Consider the following 19,356-nt stretch of genomic DNA (forward strand, 5'->3'; position numbering starts at 1 on the left):
ATGACTGAAACCTTCACTGTTTGCACTTAACTGCTGTTATCCCATTTATTTTATATTCCTGAGCACTTGTAAATAAACACAACTAAATCACAACAAATGTTTGACAGACATATTTTATATATTTTGAACAGTTAACTGTGAAATGTTTTGAAAACACATGATACACTCAAATGTAGCAAATGTGGGAAGGGGCAGGTCACATGTACTGTACATGTACTGTTGATTCTGGATTCAATTCATACACAATGATACAAGTGGACAATCACCAATCTCCATTTATAGCACTGTTCTGCACATAGGCTGACTACATGCCAAAGATAACACTGTGAAGTGCATCGTCACAATTTAATGCGTCAGCTTAGGTGTTAGTAACTAACATCCCACTGAAGTAAAGGACATGCCAGACTGTGTCTACCCAAATAGGCAAACAGATTGGATTGGTGCACTTTGTCATCAGCCAAACCCTTATCACAAAACCCATATCATACCTACCAAATTAACCTACCCCATAATACAGGACAGAGGTCAGTACTACTGTACCTAGTCAGGGAATCTACCACTTACCTGGGACAGGTATCTGTAGGTTTGGTATTCACCTATGTGAGCCTTGACACACATGCAGAGTAGCCTGCAATGAGGAAACACAGTGATAGGTACATACTAGTCAGATTGTATACAAATCATATGAAAGGGGAAGGTTGAGTGAATGGATTGCACAGGAAGACATTCTTCATAGACACATGAGCACACACATGACACTATTGGATCCACATAACATGGCAAACAGGTTTATTGTGTGGAATAGGACACTGCCACCCCCCTGTCCTTAAAGCCTGGGCATGGAACCCATACACCACCAATATAATGTCATAGAGTTCCTGGATCAATCCATAGCCACTTCACATGTAAGACCAGCAAAACCCACCTGCCAGTGACACAATTCAAAAATGTCCACATGAGGATGGCATTGTGAAGCGAGCTGGAAAATGGGAACGTTAAACAAGGATGGTAGGCAGGCAAGGGTAAACATGACCTAGAAATACATCTTCCAAATACAATGGTAACTTCAAATGTGCATTGTGACAAACACTAACAAAAAAGTTCATCACAATAGTTTAAACTCCATTTACTATTTGGGATCAAAACATGGGCTATGTATTGCAAAGCAATGAAACACATGTTTGATGGTCATAGAATGACCCTTCTCAAATATCCATAACCCTACCATTACCCCACTGAGTCAATCAAATGACTGAATAACACATACCTTCAGTCAGGTGAAGTCTGTTCGGATTTCTCCATCTTCTTCCTCATCACTAGCATACTCACTTGCCATTTCCTCATTCTCACCCGGTGGAAATGCGGGCTTCCCCTCATCAGGGAAGTATGGGATTTGGCACCTCAGGGAAAGGTTGTGGAGCATGCAGCAGGCCACAATGATCTGACACACTTTGGCGGGTGAGTAGAGGAGGGCTCCACAGGACTTATCAGTGCTATGGAATCTTAAATTTCAGAGCCCAAAATTTCACTCCATGACACGGTATGGTTGGGTACGTCACTGGTGTCAACAAGCAGGGACGGTTTGGATAGCCAGAGTCTCCTGTAGGGAATCGTTACATTTGCCAGGAGACACAGGATATTGACAAACATGACATATGTGACTTACCAACCAGACAGGCCCTCTCTGGGTACTGTTGTGTCATCAGCGGTGGGATAGCACTGTTCCACATGATGAAGGCATCACTGACTGAACCCGGGTACCGTGCACAAACATGGGAAATGAAGATGTCTGCCAAACAGACTACTTGGACATTAATTGAGTTGAATTTCTTCCTGTTCCAATACACCTGTTCATTGCCATGTGGGGAAACCAAGGCTACATGGGTACCATCAATGGTTCCCACTACATGTGGGATGTGTGCCAATCCATAAAATTCTGCCTTTACATGGGGAAAGTCCTCAAGTTGTGGAATGCAAATGTAGCTGTCCAGGTGTTTTAACATAGCAGACAGTATAGCCTTCAAGACCAGACTGAACATAGGCTGGGACATGCCTGCAGTCAGGACCACGGTATTCTGAAAGGATCATGTGGCTAGGAAATGCAGTACTGACATGACTTGTACAATGGCTGGTATGCTATTTAGATGACGAATGGCAGGCAAAATATCAGGCTCCAACTGACAGCAGAGATCCATAACGGTCTGCCTAGCCAGGTGGTAGATCTGTGTGACATGTCAATCCTCCATGATCTGCAGGTCCGCTAGTGGATGATACACTGGAGGTTGTCTGTCCATTCTCATTACAGGCTAACTATGTGAGGGAAAATAAAAAGGTCCATCACTCATTGTGCCCCTTGCAATTTTCAAAACATATGTCTAACATTATAATGTGACATTCCATATGATACAGTAGGAACATGGTACACAGCACAGATCGATGTGAATCATGTAAAATTAGTGGAAACTCATCCTCCTCCCTCCATTATGACATAAATAGGAAAATGCATGATTAAGCGAGTCTCCGTTATATGGACATCCAACTATGCATTGTATTAATAAAGCCAAACTAAACTGTCTAGCCAATGGCCAAGAAGATGCTGACTTTGCCACTAAAGATACCTTACTCATAACTTATCAACATGACAAAAAGTCACTTCAGTCTAGTCATTCATACAAGGCTAGTTTATGTCACCACTAAAGACAATGCAGTACAAATGTTTCCTAGCTTGTGATGCATCATGAAATTAACATTTCTGACCATCTAAGGGCCTTACAATGGTGACTGCATGACCTACTGTCCTGGATTAATGTACACGACCTGCGACCGCCAGTCATCATGGTGGTAGGCGGATACTACCTTTGTCATTCATGCAGGTCAACGCCCATAAGAAGAAGGGGATTTGGTGTGCCATTGCCAAGAGTGTGCAGACCCTGGGGATCCACAGCCAACAAAGCGCCCACTGTCAGAAGAGGTGGGAGGACCTGAGACACTGGGCCCGGAAGACCGCAGAGTCTCAGCTGGGAATGTCCTCCCAACGAAGACGGGGTGCCCGTTGGACCATGACCCCCCTAATAGGCCGTATTTTGGCGGTGGCCTACCGTGAGCTGGATGGGCATTTGAATGCAGCACTGCAGCCACAAGGGTGTAAGTACAGACCTAACACATGTTTGCCCCTTTACCAGGTGAATGAGTGATGGAACAGATTGTTAGCTCTGACAATATGGAAGTGCAAAGTGTAACAGATCTCCTGTGAACATACTGATGAACAGTAGTCATCTATTGCACACATGTGTGCACATACACATGTATACTGAAACATGTTACTTAACTATGTTTTCCCCGCAGTACAATGGCACATGATGGAGCACATATGACTGTGGCATACATGTGCCAATATACTGTTTTGTTTACCTTGCTGGTCGTCAATTCCCACCAACAGGTCAATCCTCTCAATGTCATAATGGTAAGGTGTAGGTCCTTGCTCTCTGTCTTCTGCAATGTCTCAAGACTCATGTATATGTGCTACATAGAGTCAGGCATATTCAAGTCATCTTTAATTTTCTGATGGATTGTGATAAGTGACAGCTACATATGAGGCTGTGATGTCCATCTGACATATTACAGGACATACAAGAATAATATCTTCACACATGTTGCAAGGCAATCCCCCTTGGTAAGTGAGGGATACACATAGACATTGGTGATGCCTCATCAGAGTGGACAATATGCATGTTGGATATCATAGAGGTGTATCCAAATTTCTATAGGCACACATATATTGGTATCAGAGGTAGGAATGTAACTACCATGCTGATGTTCATATAGTAAAAACTGGCCGCACAGCTCTTTTCATAGGCATACTGTTATAGGTATTATGCATAGGCAATGATAGCCGATTCACAGCTATGTCCCAGACAGTAATTTGTCAACATCACATGTCAATGGTCAGTCGTGACTCAACAATGGTATTTGTTATGTGTACCTGCTAATTCTATGAAGGATATGTCAAATGAGGCCTTCCTGTTTTGTAATCTCCTGTTTTCAATGGGACCTATTTGGTGCAGTTGTGGTAGTTCATATTCACCTATGAGTAGGTTGGCATGTGTGTCCAGGCTGTTGACTTGCATCATGGTTTGTTATACCAGTAATGTTAGCATCACATATGCTCTGGCTCTAAAAATCCTCCACAGACAGATGTCAGGCATGCCATGTTTTATGTATGGGTAGTGATGCTGTTACTCAGGCAGTGGCCTATTGATGGACGAATTGCATAGTTAGCTAGGTCTGGTTCTCACCTTTATGTGCAGTACAATAGTCCATTTGATACATACACTTTATTGACAACTTGTTATTGTGTGGGGGACATTGGTCTAAGCTTACTTGGTCCTTACACAACTGATATTGTTTATTTTCTAGAGACCTATTTCCTATATTCCTTGGTCCACATTGTATTGTCACTCCTTGGTATGTCACAATTGGTGCATGTATGTGTGACATGTGTTCTAACTCCTTGACTAGAATTTGGCATGCGTGATAATTTGAGGTGTTACATGTTGGCATGTGTCTATAGTGTATGGTAGTAACTATGTGAAATAAAGAAGGTATGACTTGTTTGCACAAAGCATGCTTGCCTTAACTTTACAACATGTGTCATTGCCTGGTTCATGACATCAGGGTAAAGTGTTTGTGTGTTAGGTATGTTTTCCAGATTTTTTGTCAGCTACTTCTCATTTATGGATTATTGCATGATTGCTGCTTGACTTTGTTGTTCTGGATGGTAATCTGTATCAAGTGGCATTGTCACCCTGTCATTGTATGGTCAGTGTGATTGATCAACTTAAATTGTCATTTTGTAGGTGTTTGTCAACTTGCTTTGCTGGTGTGTTACAATGTTGATTTTGAGGGACACACAATAAGATTTGATGTGACATGATGTTGGCACTTTACTGGCACTTCATGGGGTTGATAGTGAACAGGATGTTATGGGACTTCTGTGTAATGTCTGATGTAAGTGTTATATTGTGAAAGTGATGACCCAACTTCACTTTTTTTTGTCAGCGCTGGCAGGTGAAGGAGACAGGGGGTAGGTGTACGTAAGGGGATCAGGGATGGGGAGTGAGTATGCGTATGCAGGGTGGGGGGTAACTACTGGGAATAGGGGGGCTTGAGGGGTTACTGGTGGGTTCAGGGAGATGGGACATTTGAATTTTGTAAGGGAAGGGGGGCTGGGGAGCTCCTGGGTATATTGGGGTGGCGGAGTCTTCTACCGACAACAGAAATGCAAGTTCCTGTCACCGTTAGCCTTTCCGCCAGGGATTTTGTGGTGGTGCTACGGTCACAAAATCCCTGGCGGAAAAGGGAATAGTGATACTGCTGGCGGTATTAGGTGGACCACCGGGTCGGAGATGCTGATCTCCAGCCTGGCCGTCCAACTCCCCTGGTGGTACCAGCGGGGATTTGGCAGTTTGGCACAGGCCAAACTGCCACATTCATAATGTGGTGGTCTTCACCACCAGCCAGTCGGCGGTGAGACCACCATCGTGGCCCTGGTGGACTTCAAACTGCCAGGGTCGTAATGAGGGCCAACATTTTTTTAAATTGCCATTATGAGTAGAAGACAACAATAGTTTTGACAATTATATTTTTGACAAGATATTTTTGTATTCTGATATTTTTGTTCTCCATGCTCTGGGCCTCATTACGAGTCTGGCAGTCTGACAAACCAACCGCAAAACTCATGGTGAGGTGACCTCCGAGGAACTGGCGGCCTCCCCTCCAGACCCATTACAAGATTTCCACATGGAGTCGAGGCCAATGCTGAAGAAGAAAGTGTGCATTCTGATGGTGCTGGGCAGTGGGGCCCCTGCACTGCCCAGGCCCATTGGCAGTGCAGGGCCCCCTCTCTGGCTTTCCACCAGCCTTTCTATGGCAGGGTTCCCACCATGGAAAAGCTGGCCGCAAGCTGAGTTGTAATCAGCCAGGCGGCACTGAGTTCAGCGCCGCCCTGGCTGACTACAACTCGGAACAACGTCAACCCGTTCGGAACCATGTTGTGGCAGTCCGACCGTTACCGGGAGGCTGGCGGTTCTTGGACCGCCAGCCTCGTAATGAGGCCCTCTGTCAATGATCCAAAGTGAATGCAAAATTGCAATAGGAATGAAATGAATTAGGGAAGAATAAGACAAATTCAAATGCAATTATAGCAGAGCAGCTGTAATACCATGACAAGTCACCAATAATGACCATTGTTAAGCAGGTGGCAGTATCTGGCTTCCAAGGACTGGGCCTCCACTTAAAGGAGTCAGCATCTGCTTATATTTGTTGCCACCAGGCTGACACCAGGCATTGGAGGCTTCCTTCCTTTTTCAGAGGTGGGTGAAGGTATATTAAAGATAGCAGTAGAGATGCTACTTCTTTCAACCTCTAGATGCTGGCAGCACTCCACTTGATGTCCCCTCAATGCAGAGGACCCTGGGGCTTTATCCCTCAAACCCAGCATGCCCACATTTGGTAGATTGAGCATTGGACTCTTCAAAGTATTTGGCCTAGGATAGTGACTCAGCAAAGTTGCATCTCATGAGCGATGAGGAAATGTCTCTTCACTCCCTGCACCACTAGCTGGTGCACAAAGGAGGCATGGTGATGCTGATAACTGCCCGACAGGGGCTCTCCTACTGCAAAGATGACCATCTCAGTCTAGCATTTGGTCGCCTATCTACTAAATGAGCTGATTGGCCATCCCCTTGAACTAGGGACTAGAAAAGGGTCAGAAGAAAAAAAACTCCACAGTACCCTGGTGTCAATAAAATGACCACACTTACTACTGGGCATTTCACTATAAAAATCGTTATGCCACAGACTAAAAGAAAACATTAGTGAACAAACCTTCAGCTAGAGTTGGTACGATAATTTCTTGTAAAGGAAACTAAACTCCACAGCGCTCCCACGCCTTTAATAAGAATCTCCCAAGAGCGTCCTACATGTCTTTCCAACACAGACCTGTCGGCACAATTCTTATCTGAAATCAGACCTGCTGAAATACAACCTGTATTGAAAAAAGAGGGAAACATTTGTTAAGGGAATGCAAACCCAATTACAAATAGGAATTCTGGGAATGTTGGTGAATATGTAGCTAGCGAGTGATAACACATAAGTTAATAGCAAAAAAAGCTTAGCCCTAATTGTCCATACTTAGACAAAAGTCCTGCGAAATATTTCTGAACAGTTTCCCACAACCAGGAAAAAACGAAATATATTTGTTCCAATGCGGTTTTTGGGCAAAGCGCACACAAGCTTCAGATCGACTGTGTCTGCAAACGAGCATATTCTACCTTGTGGTTGTTCTGTTAAAAAAGACTAAACATATACTATTGAGCTGCGAGACGTATTTTAGAGTAAACACTAATCATTCTATCAATAACATTGTGTTATTGAAAACATCACTGGGATATATTCTTGCAGGCCATAAATACAATTCTAGTAACAGTACAAATCCTTCATTGAGGCATGATGTACCAAGGGGACGTTGGGACAGCGTGAAGTTTATTCTGCAAGGGGCTATTAAGCAGGCTCTGATCCCGTAAACACTGGCGCCTGTTTAGAAATGAGTGATCACCAACATAAGAGAATGTATTTTTCCAGAGCCAGTCAAATAAGCCATTTGTAATATTGGATTTCTTCGTACAACATCCAATGTTGTTGTTTTTTTATTTATTTTTTATGAAAAGGCATAGCGCAACAAAACAGTTGCTCTGTTTGCTAATTGAACATGATATACATTGCAAACATCAGCTCAATGAACTATAAAAAAAAAAACTCGAAATCCCTGATTAAAATTTTTGTCTTGTTGCGTTTTTCTAATTATAGGAGGCTGGGCTTTTCCACCATTGCCAATTTGCAGCAATAATTGTGATTATCTTCTTTGCATCACAAACCACTAGGATGACGAGGGAGTAATCCATTTTCCTGTGCTTGTTATGGACTGAGAGACTGCTGTACACGTGTGTGAAATAAATAGCTGGGGGCACATCATTAAATTGAGCAATGGTTTTGCTGGTGACAGGTGGGAATGGGGCGAAATATTGACATTCATAACCTGCAGCAGGACGAAAAACAATTCTGAGTGACTGTTCTATATATACACACAGCAGCATACTGCTATGCATAGGCTGTAGTATAATTATGTCATACGAAAGATGCCTAATATTATTATTATGATAAAAACATTTAAAACTAAATGTTGAACATGATTTGAAATTTCTACTGCAATGCATCAAAACTTTGCAAACTCATTAGAGGTCACTTTCCATTTTCTGGATATCTGTGATCCATTGTTAAACTAAAAGTGGTCCACGAAGAAATATTAAGCAAATCACACTCGCTACAACGTGGTTGCACCGAAGAGCAACAAACTGACTGCCTGCTGAAAATAAAGCAATTTAAATGTGAAATGAAAGTAATGGTTAAGGAGCATAAGAAACAACTTAAAATATTTCGTTGAGGAGTATTGTGGACCTAGAGAAGCAAATCCATCATTTTCTCATTCCACCATTTCATCTTAAAAGATCAGTCCACTTAGAGTACCAGAGAGTTCCCCAGTGAGTAAAATTGGGTTACCCTTTCCATCGTCACATACTGTTACCATTAGATGAATCGGAGAAGGAGGCACGTGCATCTAATGCATTGGTAACTGGGAAATAAAGTATCCTGAGGACAGAACACATTACTTCTGCTACAGGGACTTTCTGACGATGCAAAGACTTTACATCACCATTGCAACCCATCTGTACTGCTGCTGCACTATGCATCTCCATGTAAGAGGATTGGTACACCCAATTAAACCTGGCAGAACCACTGCTGCATGATGCATCTCCACACACAGACATCACATCGCACTTCACAGCTCTGCAGAACAACCACTGCACGACTGATCACCTTCCTCAGACCTCTCATCGCCTCTGGTGTGTGAAGCATCCTTAACGTGAGGCTCTGCATTTCTTTAGAAAAAGGATTAAGGCACAGTTTTCAGCATGCCTAAGAAAAACCCTGTATCCGGCCCACACTCCATCACGGTCGACCCGAACTTGTGACTCTGTCCCGGTCCCATGGAAACAGATTCAGTGAAATCTTTAAAATTCCTTATCTTCAGTTCTACTGATTGGAATCTTTTCATTGTGTTATTGATTTATTTATTACATTTTGCTCCTTATTTCTACTTTGGTGTGGGACTATTCTTATGTTGTGTTTCATGTTATTACTGGTTGCAGTACTGCCCTAGTACCTTGAGACCCTGACGCAGCACCTTGAGACCCTTAAGGGTGAGTAGTGCACTCTGCAAATTCTGATTGATTGATTTAAATACTTTACACATTTTCTCTAAGTTAAGCCTGACTGCTCTGTGCCATGCTACCAGAGTGCAGAGCAACATTAAGTTAGGGTGTGCTTGTAACTGCGTTCTGAGATGGATTATAGTTGCTGATTGAACAGAGTTTCACACCCCTCAGCCAATAAGCTAATTTCTCTCACAGGAAGGGTTTCTCTGGCATTTTGCTACTGGTAAAAAAAATTGGTGCTAGCCAAGGCTGACATTACACGTTATAACCTGTTCTTTTGCAAAACCTTAAAAATGTTCTTTTAATGAAACCAACTGGGCATGTATGAGCTCCCTTTTTTGTGTGACACAAATAACCAGGTAACTTGGACCATAAAAGTACCAAAATTGGCCAGTACTTGTTTCCACAAGCCAAATCACAAGATGGAGATTTGAAAAAGAGACATGAGACTAGGATGGATAATTAAATTGAACTAAATATGGTGGATGTTTTGACAAATAGATTGTAAATAGAGCTGTCAAGAATATACCAGAAAACATGCCAAAGCACAATGAAATAGTACATAATAAGTCCCAGGTCAGCCAATCATGTTCCTTGATTAGAAGTGTTGGTTTATTTACAGGCGTATGATTAGCTGTTGACAAATTCTTCACAAAGCTGCAGCAAATAGGTGTTTCGTCCCATGGACTTTATCAAGGCTGGAAAAATGACAAATTGTCAAAGCTCAAAACTGCTTCTTATAGCAATAGTAAACACGTGCTGGAGGGAGACGACTTTAGGGGGAACATGGCTGCAAGTTGACAGCTGGGACCAAGAGCTCTCTGGATGGGCGTGTGTTAGATAGCATACTGTGATGCCGGCACCAGCAGCTTACGGATATGAACCTCCAGGATCGATATGTCGACGAATGGAAGTATCGAGTGGAGAAATCGAGGAGTCGAGCTGGGACCCCTTCGGCTTTTTGGCGTCCTGGAAGCAGGGACGGCAGAGAAGATGGTGGAAGTGGGGTCAGCGTGCGCTCCGGCAAAGAAGGTAGAGGAGCGGTGCCGGAGGCTGAGAGGGGTGTGCGCCATGGGAGATGCTACACCTCTCGATGCAGCCTCCGCGGAACGTTGTTGGCAAGTCCTGGGCTTCCCCTGGAAAAGAAACTTGGTTGGAGCCCGAGGAAAGGAGCTAGCGACTGCACAGAAGGAACACAGTGCATGTTGCCGATTAAACTACAACCTAGGGGCTTCCAGGCTGATATTATTAAACCAGGGGGCATACGGAAAGGTAAGCCTGGGCCCTTGGGGTTGGACTCTGTTTCTTCTTCACCCACAATTGTTTCTAATAAAAGAAGGAGTGAAAGTAGGGTGAAGGTTTGCAGTAGGGGTGCTGAGAAGCCAAGGGCTGGATGCAAGGATTTGTAAATAGAAGATTGTCAACTTGTTAGTAAAGTCAAGAAGGAGTTACCCCATAAAGGAGGCTTGATATATCCCTCATTGAAAAATAACACTGTGGCCCCAATTACAAAAAATTTTCAGACATAGGTGAGTGTGGTTTCACGCCCACAGGGCGTAGTTGATACACAATCGTCTTTAGGGGTGTTGGGGTCGATGACTCAGCAGCCTGTGAGAGGTGACAACAACAATTTATTCCAAATAACTGAAGATTTTTTGGGACCAATGGAGGCTTCCCCCCACCAACTTTGGCCATTCCTGAACCTAGCCCTTCAGTTTCCCCTGCACCTCATAATTCAGCAGTACAGGATTTGTTAGTCTCTTTACCAAAGGAGATTAGAGATAAGTTTGAGATTTCTGAAAATAATCAAGCCAAAATCCAGGAAGCTTGTGATGTCTTGGAGAGCAAGATTAATTTGTTAACTAGACTAGGCAAATTGGAAGCAGTGGTGGAGGACCAGGATAAACGATTGTTGGCTAATAGCCAGGATATTTCACAGCTAAAACTTGGAGAGAAGCTGTTACAGGACAAGTTGGAATTCTTGGAGAATAAAATGAGAAGGAATAATATTAGGCTGTTGGGGGTCCCCGAGGGCATGGAAGGTGAAGATGTTCATCGGGATCCTTTCAAAAAGAACCCCGGAAGGAAGGCCCCCAGGAAGATTCAGATAAATTTTGCTACCTACTTAATTAAGGAGAAATTTTGTCTGAAGCTCTTAAAGCCGGATGTTTTTCTAAAGGGAATGGTCTTTCCGCATAAGATCAGATGTGTCTAGAGCGACATTGGATAGGCGGTGGGAATTGGTGAACTTTGTACAAGAGCTCCGGTCTCTTGGTGCTATAGTACAGCTGAGGTTCCCAGCTGCCTTACGTATTATGTGGAGGAATAAAATGCATAACATAAGAGACCCGGGGAGGTTCGGACTTTTATAGAACAGATGAAGGCGTCACAATAGGAAATGGGAAATTTTGCCCTATGGAGAGCTCAATAGGGGTAACTAGATGGTTATCCTAAAAGGAGAAGGGAGGGTTCCCCTGGGGAGGAGGGTTGGTTGGGAGGGTGGTCTTTTGGGGAAGGGTTGGTTTTGCACTGGGTGTGGGAGCATGTGGGTACAAAAAGATAAAAATATGAGTGTCCTCAGAATTTGCTTAGTAAGGAAGGCTGGGGGTGGTGCGCAGATTCTTTTTGAAGATGGTTAAGTATGAGGGATCACAGTTTGAAGATTCTTTCATGGAATGTCAATGGTTTGAGGGTAAAGTGAAGAAGGAGGAAGATTTTTGAGTTTCTTAGACTGGCTGATGAGGAGGTAGTTATTCTTCAGGAGACCCATTTGTTGCAAGAAGAATGGGATACTTAGCTTAAGCAAATGAAATGGGTAGCGTAAAGTATGAGTACCAATCAATCTTGTGCAGTTAAAGGGGTGGCAATTCTGTTTAAAAAATCTATTAGGATAAAGGTGGGTAATGTGCAAGTAGGTTCAAGGAGTAGATGGGTGGTGGTGGAGGTCTGCCTTTATGGGTGTTGGGTTACGATGGCAGGATATGATGGTCCTAATGTAGATGATCCGACATAGTTCCAAGAACTGTATAATCTTCTACTTCTAGCTAAATATCCAGTTGGGGTAGGAGGCGACTTTAATATATTATTGGATCCTGCTCTGGATAAATCTTCCCCTCGTGGTACTGTTAATTCTCCCAGAATGGCATCGGAAAGGGGGTGAGGGCTCTAGATTTACATTTTATAACAAGAAATATGGCCACAAATCCAGAATAGACTTTTTTTTAGTACATAATAGCCTGTGTGAAGATTTTAAGTGTGTAGCTCATGTGCCCGCACATCTTTCGGATCATTAAGCCATAAAGCTACATTTTTGTTTTACAGCGCAGGTTTCTAAGTTTAGCTAGACAATAAATTGGTCATTATTTTTAGATGACTTGATAGTTGAAGTATTAAAGAAGGACAAAAGGGAATATTTTGCTTTAAATTATGGGTCAGCCAGTCTACAAAATATATGGGACGCATACGAGGCATACATTAGAGGGAGGCTTATTAGCCTGGCGGCCTATAGGTGTTGAGAGGAGAAAGAGAAATTAGGAAGCATTGAGCCATCTATGGCTACCCTACATGCATTAATACATAATACACATAGGGAGGAGAATAAGCGTCAACTAGAGAAATTGGAGCGCCAAAATGAAAAAGCGCATTTGGATCTAGATCTAGATCTCTTTTTAGAAAACCAAAATAGGATAAGATGGAATAGTAGTCGGTACGTGCATTATGAATACGGGGAAGGGTGCAGCAAGCTTTTAGCTTGGAAGGTTAAGTCAGACTGTTCAAATAACTATATTTAATCAATAAGATCAGATGTCACAGGTCAGCTTTGTACTGAGCCAACAGAGATAGAAGCGGCCTTTGTGTCCTTTTTCCAAACACTTTATACAGAGGGTATCAAAAATTCAGTAGAGCAGGTTAGAGAGTTCCTGAAGGAAATCCACTTACCTGTCTTGGATGATTCGGCACGGCAGCTGTTAGGAAGGGAGATAAATGGGAAAGAGTTGCTTGAAGTTATAAAGGCATTGAAGAAAGGGAAAGCAGCTGGTCCCGACAATCTACCGAATAAGTTATATAAGGTACTTGGGGAGGAACTAACCCCAATTTTATTGGAATTGTTTTATAGTATGCTTTTAGAAGGGGTACAAGAACCTAAATCATGGGATGAAGCTACAATTTGCTTATTGTTGAAACCATGTAAGGACCCAATGCAGTGCTCATCGTATCTCGTTACTTAACTCAGATTACAAGCTTTATACAGGGATTCTATCCAGGAGACTTGGGAAAGTTATTGCTAACTTGGTACATCCAGGTCAGAAAGGATTTATTAAAGGTGGACAGCTCCAGGAATTAACTCATGATCTACTCGCTGAGGTAGATCTGGCATTGCAGGAGGAGGCTCCCTTGGCTGTTTTGACCTGTGATACAGCTGAAGCCTTTGACTGAGTTAATTGGTCCTTTTTGCAGGTTGTGGTGGAATTATTTGGATTGGGAAACTCCTTTATTAGAACCATTAGGGAGTTGTATAGATCCCCGACAGCGAGGATTTTGGTTAATGATACGCTGTCCCAAGAGTTCAGGATTGGACAAGGTACTCGACAAGGGTGCCCTTTGTCCCCTCTGCTTTTTGATTTGTATATTGAGCCATTGGCAATATTGCTAAGGGTTAGTACGAGTATCCTTTCTTTTCGGAGCGGTGGGTGGGAAAAGAAAGTAGCACTGTATGCAGATGATCTGATGATCTACAGTAGTGATGTGGTGGGTTCCCTGCCTATTATTAACTCGTTGATGGAGCAGTTTGGCAGAATGTCGGGTTATAGTGTAAATACTGAGAAGACAAAGATTATGGTGGTCATTACAACCATGGCGGATGGTGTTAAAGCTGCGGTAATACCGCAAACAGGCCGGCAGACAAAAAATGGGAATTATGACCGTGGCGGAAACCGCCAACAAAGACAGACACTTTAACACTCCAACCGCCACGGCGGTACAGACAAGTAGCGCGGCGGTCACCGCCAACAGACAGGCGGAAGCCAATGTACCGCCCACAGTATCACAACCCGCCAATCCGCCACCTTTTCGGGGCGGATTCACCGTGGATAAAAACACAGCGGAAACAGCTTCTGCAATGGGAAAACGCTCACCTTAACACACTCCACGACGAAGGAGCCCACCATGGAGCGCGAACTACAAATACTCCCTGCGCTTGTCTTCCTGCTCCTCTACGATCACCAGCAACGTAGGCGCCGAAGACAACGGTGAGTACTGCACCTACGACATAGGGGAGGGGGGAGGCAAAAGTCAGGAACACACACACGCAACACCCCCACCCCCAACCCGACCCTCACCCACTACAACACACACACCAATGCATTTCCGAACATCACAGTAACAACCCTATAACGCCCCCGGATAAATGCTAAGACAAAAGGAAATGAGTTCAAACATTGTAATGTATCAAAAATCAGTAAGCACATATATACATCAATATATACACATTCCAAATATATACATCATGAATAGTAGTACAGGTATGCACATTTCAATGTCCGTGGACCACTGGGCCCAAAATGCATGGGCGAGGCCCACACACGATACCTGTCCTGGAACGGAGAGAACACTGCAGGGGCATCAGATAGAAATACAACAGGCACCTCAGGAGGAAGGTAAGGGGGAGCACCTCAGCCGGTTGACAGCACCACGCCAGATCCACGACGGGGCTCCATGCCCATTGGTGTATCCTGGGGAGTGCAAAGCCACAGTCTCTCAAGTCTCTACAGTGGGTGGCTTGCCCACTGTACCATCCTGGGGAGTGCAAAGCCACAGTCTCTCAAGTCTCTACAGTCGGTGGCTTGCCCACTGTACCATCCTGGGAGTGCAAAGCCACAGTCTCTCAAGTCTCTACAGTGGGTGGGTTGCCCACTGTTCCATCCTGGGGAGTGCAAAGCCACAGTCTCTCAAGTCTCTACAGTGGGTGGCTTGCCCACTGTACCATCATGGGGAGTGCAAAGCCACAGTCTCTCAAGTCTCTACAGTGGGTGGGTTGCCCACTGTTCCATTCTGGGGAGTGCAAAGCCACAGTCTCTCAAGTCTCTACAGTGGGTGGCTTGCCCACTGTACCATCCTGGGGAGTGCAAAGCCACAGTCTCTCAAGTGGATGCAGGTCTCCACTGGTTCTGGAGGGGGACTGTGAAGGACAGACAGAGTGGATGCATGTCTCCACTGGTTCTGGAGGGGGACTGGTGCCCAGAGTGCTTCATCCTGTGAAGGACAGACAGAGTGGATGCATGTCTCCACTGGTTCTGGAGGGGGACTGGTGCCCAGAGTGCTTCATCCTTTGAAGGACAGACAGAGTGGATGCAGGTCTCCACTGGTTCTGGAGGGGAGAGTGGATGCAGGTCTCCACTGGTTCTGGAGGGGGAATGGTGCCCAGAGTGCATCACGCTCACTGTGACGGTCCCAGTTCCGTCACTGTCCCAGTTGCACATGGGCTAACGATGCTTGATTTGGTGGTGCTTTGCCCTGTTCAGCGGTCTTCACCATGGAGGTGCTTTGCACTGTTCAGCGGTGCTTGCCTCTGCTGTCTCTGACCTGTTCAGCTGTGCTTTGCCCTGTTCAGCGGTCTTCACCATGGCGGTGCTTTGCCCTGTTCAGCAGTGCTTGCCTTTGCTGTCTCTGACCTGTTCAGCGGTGCTTTGCCTTGTTCAGCAGTCTTCACCATGGCGGTGCTTTGCCCTGATCAGCGTGCTGTGGCTGCCGGGGCCCTCCAGGTCACTGACGCTGGCGGTGGTCTCCGGACCAGTGACGATACTGCTGCCCTCCAGGGCACTGACTCTGGCAGTGGTCTCTGGACCAGTGACGATACTGCTGCCCTCCAGGGCACTGACTCTGGCGGTGGTCTCCGGACCAGTGACGATACTGCTGGCGGTGGCGTCCCGGCCGGCGGGGGAGGATGGCGTCCTTCTCCGCCGTGCTGCTCTTCCCAGACTTTGGAGACTTTTTCAGCCCCTTCACCATCTTGGGAGGAGTCACAGCTGACTCGGCACTCCCCCGGGAGCCTTGTGAGCTATTTTGCCGGCAGGAGTCTTCACCCTCTCCCGTTGGCCACTTTCCAACCTAAGGTGCTTTACAGGGGGTGGACTGGCTGTGCTTTGGCTCCGTGTCACACTGGCTGCCCTGGTGGCCGGTGCACTCCACACACCTTTAACACGCACCACTGGTACCGGACTTTTTTTGGCTGAGGTGCTACTACGGGACCTTTGAATTGGAGGGGTGGGGGTGGTGGGAAAGAGGTCAACGTTGCTCAGGAAGAGTTTCTGACGAACACAGGGACGGGTAGCTGGAGGGGGTCTGGGAGTGGAGGAAGACGAGGTGGTTCTAGGACGTGTAACTTTAGGTGATTTGGGTGCAGGTACTGGAGGCTGTTGTGAGGTGGATGGATGTTGGGTGTGTGGGTGCCCGCGTTTGTGTACTTTGGGAGGGGGCGTCACAGACACACTGGGAGTGGACACAGGGGACATGTAAATGGTAGTGGGGTGGTGAGTGCAGGTGAGCGGGGTGTGGTGCTGGGTGTTCTGGTGCGAGTCCTAGTGCCTGTAGATGTAGTGCAATCAGGTGAGAGTGTAGACGACACTGGGAGGGAGGAGGGAGATGACGAGGAGGGGGACACAGTTGAAGCAGTGGATGTTGCTGTGTCTGTCTGTGGGTGATGCTTGTGTGAGTGCCTGTGGGTTGTGTGGTGCTTATGTTTGCCTGAGCTACGTTTGTGTTTTGAGGTGTGTGCATGCTTGACTGATGGTGTGCTTGGGATAGGCTGGGGTACAGGGGACTGGGTCTGGGTGGAGGAAGTTGGAGGGGGGAGGCTAGACACAGCGACAATGGCTGCCATCAGTGCTGAGGCCAGAGATTGCAGGGTTCGATGATGGGCAGCCTGACCAGCATGAATGCCCTCCAGGAATGCATTACTGTGTTGCAACTCCCTTTCTACACCCTGGATGGCATTCAAAATGGTAGACTGCCCAACAGTGAGTGACCTGAGGAGGTCAATGGCCTCCTCGCTGAGGGCAGCAGGGGTGACAGGGGCAGGGGCTGAGGTGCCTGGGGCGAAGGTGATGCCCACCCTCCTGGGTGAGCGGGCACGGGGCGAAGGCTGAGGGGCTGCTGGGAGGGCGGTGCTGGTAGGGGGGGTGGCGGCTGTACCTGTAGAAGTGGGGGGCACAGATGGTGCCGCCACCACAAGGGAGCTCCCATCGGTGGATGAGTCCGTGTCGCTGTTTGGTGATCCGGTGAACGATGTGAAGCTCCCCTCGCCCTCGGTCCCACTGGTGTATTCAGAGTCTGTGGTGTGGCCCTCCACGGCCATGTGGGATGCAGCTCCCTCGTGCTCTGGTGCCACTGTACCTCTGCCTGATGATGCTGATGCACAAAAGAACAGGGAGAGCACAAAAAGAGGGGGGGGACGACAGAAGAAGGACAGGTTGAGTGCATGGCTTGCTGCTACAGTTGGCGGACAGACACAGCAGCCCCCTGCACTACGCCATGCTCTTGGCCTCTACAGATGCAATTCCTGGGATCTGGCCTACATAGCTATGGTGGACATCTGCACACATAGATGACACAGGGGCATGTATACCTGTACTTGCCACTCTACGGAGGTGGGGTGGAGTGCCACATGGCCTGCTTTCCGGAGGGGCCTAGCCTACGTAACTCGCCCTGGACTAGCCCACTGCCCTCCTCCCCCACCCAGACCCCTCCACTGCGCGCAAATTCCGCTGAATGATGTTGTACTCACCCCCTTGTGTCTGCTGTGATGCCCTCAAGCACCCATCCAACTCCGGGTAGGCCACCGCCAGGATCCGGAACATCAGGGGGGTCATGGTGCGACGGGCACCCCTCCCACGTTGGGAGGCCATCCCCAGCTGAGCCTCCCCCGTCTTCTTGCTCCAGCGGCGAATGTCCTCCCATCTTTTACAGCAGTGGGTGCCCCGTCTCTGGTGGACCCCCAGGGTCCGGACATCCTTGGCGATGGCACGCCAAATGTCCTTCTTCTGGTGGGCGCTGACCTACATGACATGTACAGGGGAAGAAGAGAAGTCATTACCAACTGCAACTGCACCGTCGAAGTGAGTGGCCCCCATCCCTACCCTTGCCATGTGGCACATGCATTCACACTCCTTCATGCTCGCTGAACTCTGCCCCCTTCCTTCTCACAACCAGCCCTCTCCACACAGGCATAGCCCATACAAGGTGCTCCCTGTGTACTTACCTGTTGGTCTGGAGGACCATAGAGTAGCATGTACTGGGAGAGGACCCCGTTGACTAGCTTCTCCAACTCCTGAGCAGTGAAGGCAGGGGCCCTTTCCCCAGACGCAGCAGCCATTGTGTCGTCCAGACTGAGGACTGAGGTCATCAGGTATTGAGTGATTGAACAGATAGAAAATGGCGGTCACGTCCGCGGTTGTGACGTCCGCGGCAGTGCGTATCATCCCCGCCGGCGCACTTCATCATTGGCTCCTGGGACCCATAGGGCCCAATGTTAACCAATGCAGCATTGCGCCGTGGTCTACGACCGCCTACCGTGACGGTGTACAACGCCAGCGCAAATACCTCACATCCCATTTTCCCAGTTTAGAGGTCAGGCAACCGCCATTTCAGGGGCCCACATGGCTTCATTTACTACTGCGTCACACATACCTAGGCCTACACTCAACACACATACAGGAAGAGTTTTGTATTTGGTGTCGTGTTCTGTGTAGCTGTGGGTACATACCTGGGAATTTGTTGACTTGTTGGTCGGTCGGTAAAAGGCGCTTACCGCTGTGCAGAAGACCGCCAATACACTGCCGCGGCAGCGGAATACCGCCACAGCTATTATGACCCACATCTCGGAATCCGCCGAAATTCAGACACCCACACAAGTCCGCCACACCAAAGGTCAGTGATAAACTGGCGAAAACAAAACCTCCACTGTCACGCCAACAGAAACACGCCCATGCTATCACGACCCACGAATCCACGCGGCGGTCTTTCAACC

The 19,356-nt window shown here is 46.7% G+C and overlaps 1 protein-coding gene across 2 annotated transcripts in view; it reads right to left on the reverse strand.

Annotated features, from left to right (window-relative positions):
* HTR2C (5-hydroxytryptamine receptor 2C) overlaps positions 1–19,356 on the reverse strand; it is a 3,940,131-nt gene that overhangs the window by 3,565,500 nt on the left and 355,275 nt on the right. The window lies entirely within an intron of this gene.

Source organism: Pleurodeles waltl, chromosome 2_1 (assembly GCF_031143425.1).
Source record: "Pleurodeles waltl isolate 20211129_DDA chromosome 2_1, aPleWal1.hap1.20221129, whole genome shotgun sequence".
Lineage (NCBI taxonomy): Eukaryota > Metazoa > Chordata > Amphibia > Caudata > Salamandridae > Pleurodeles > Pleurodeles waltl.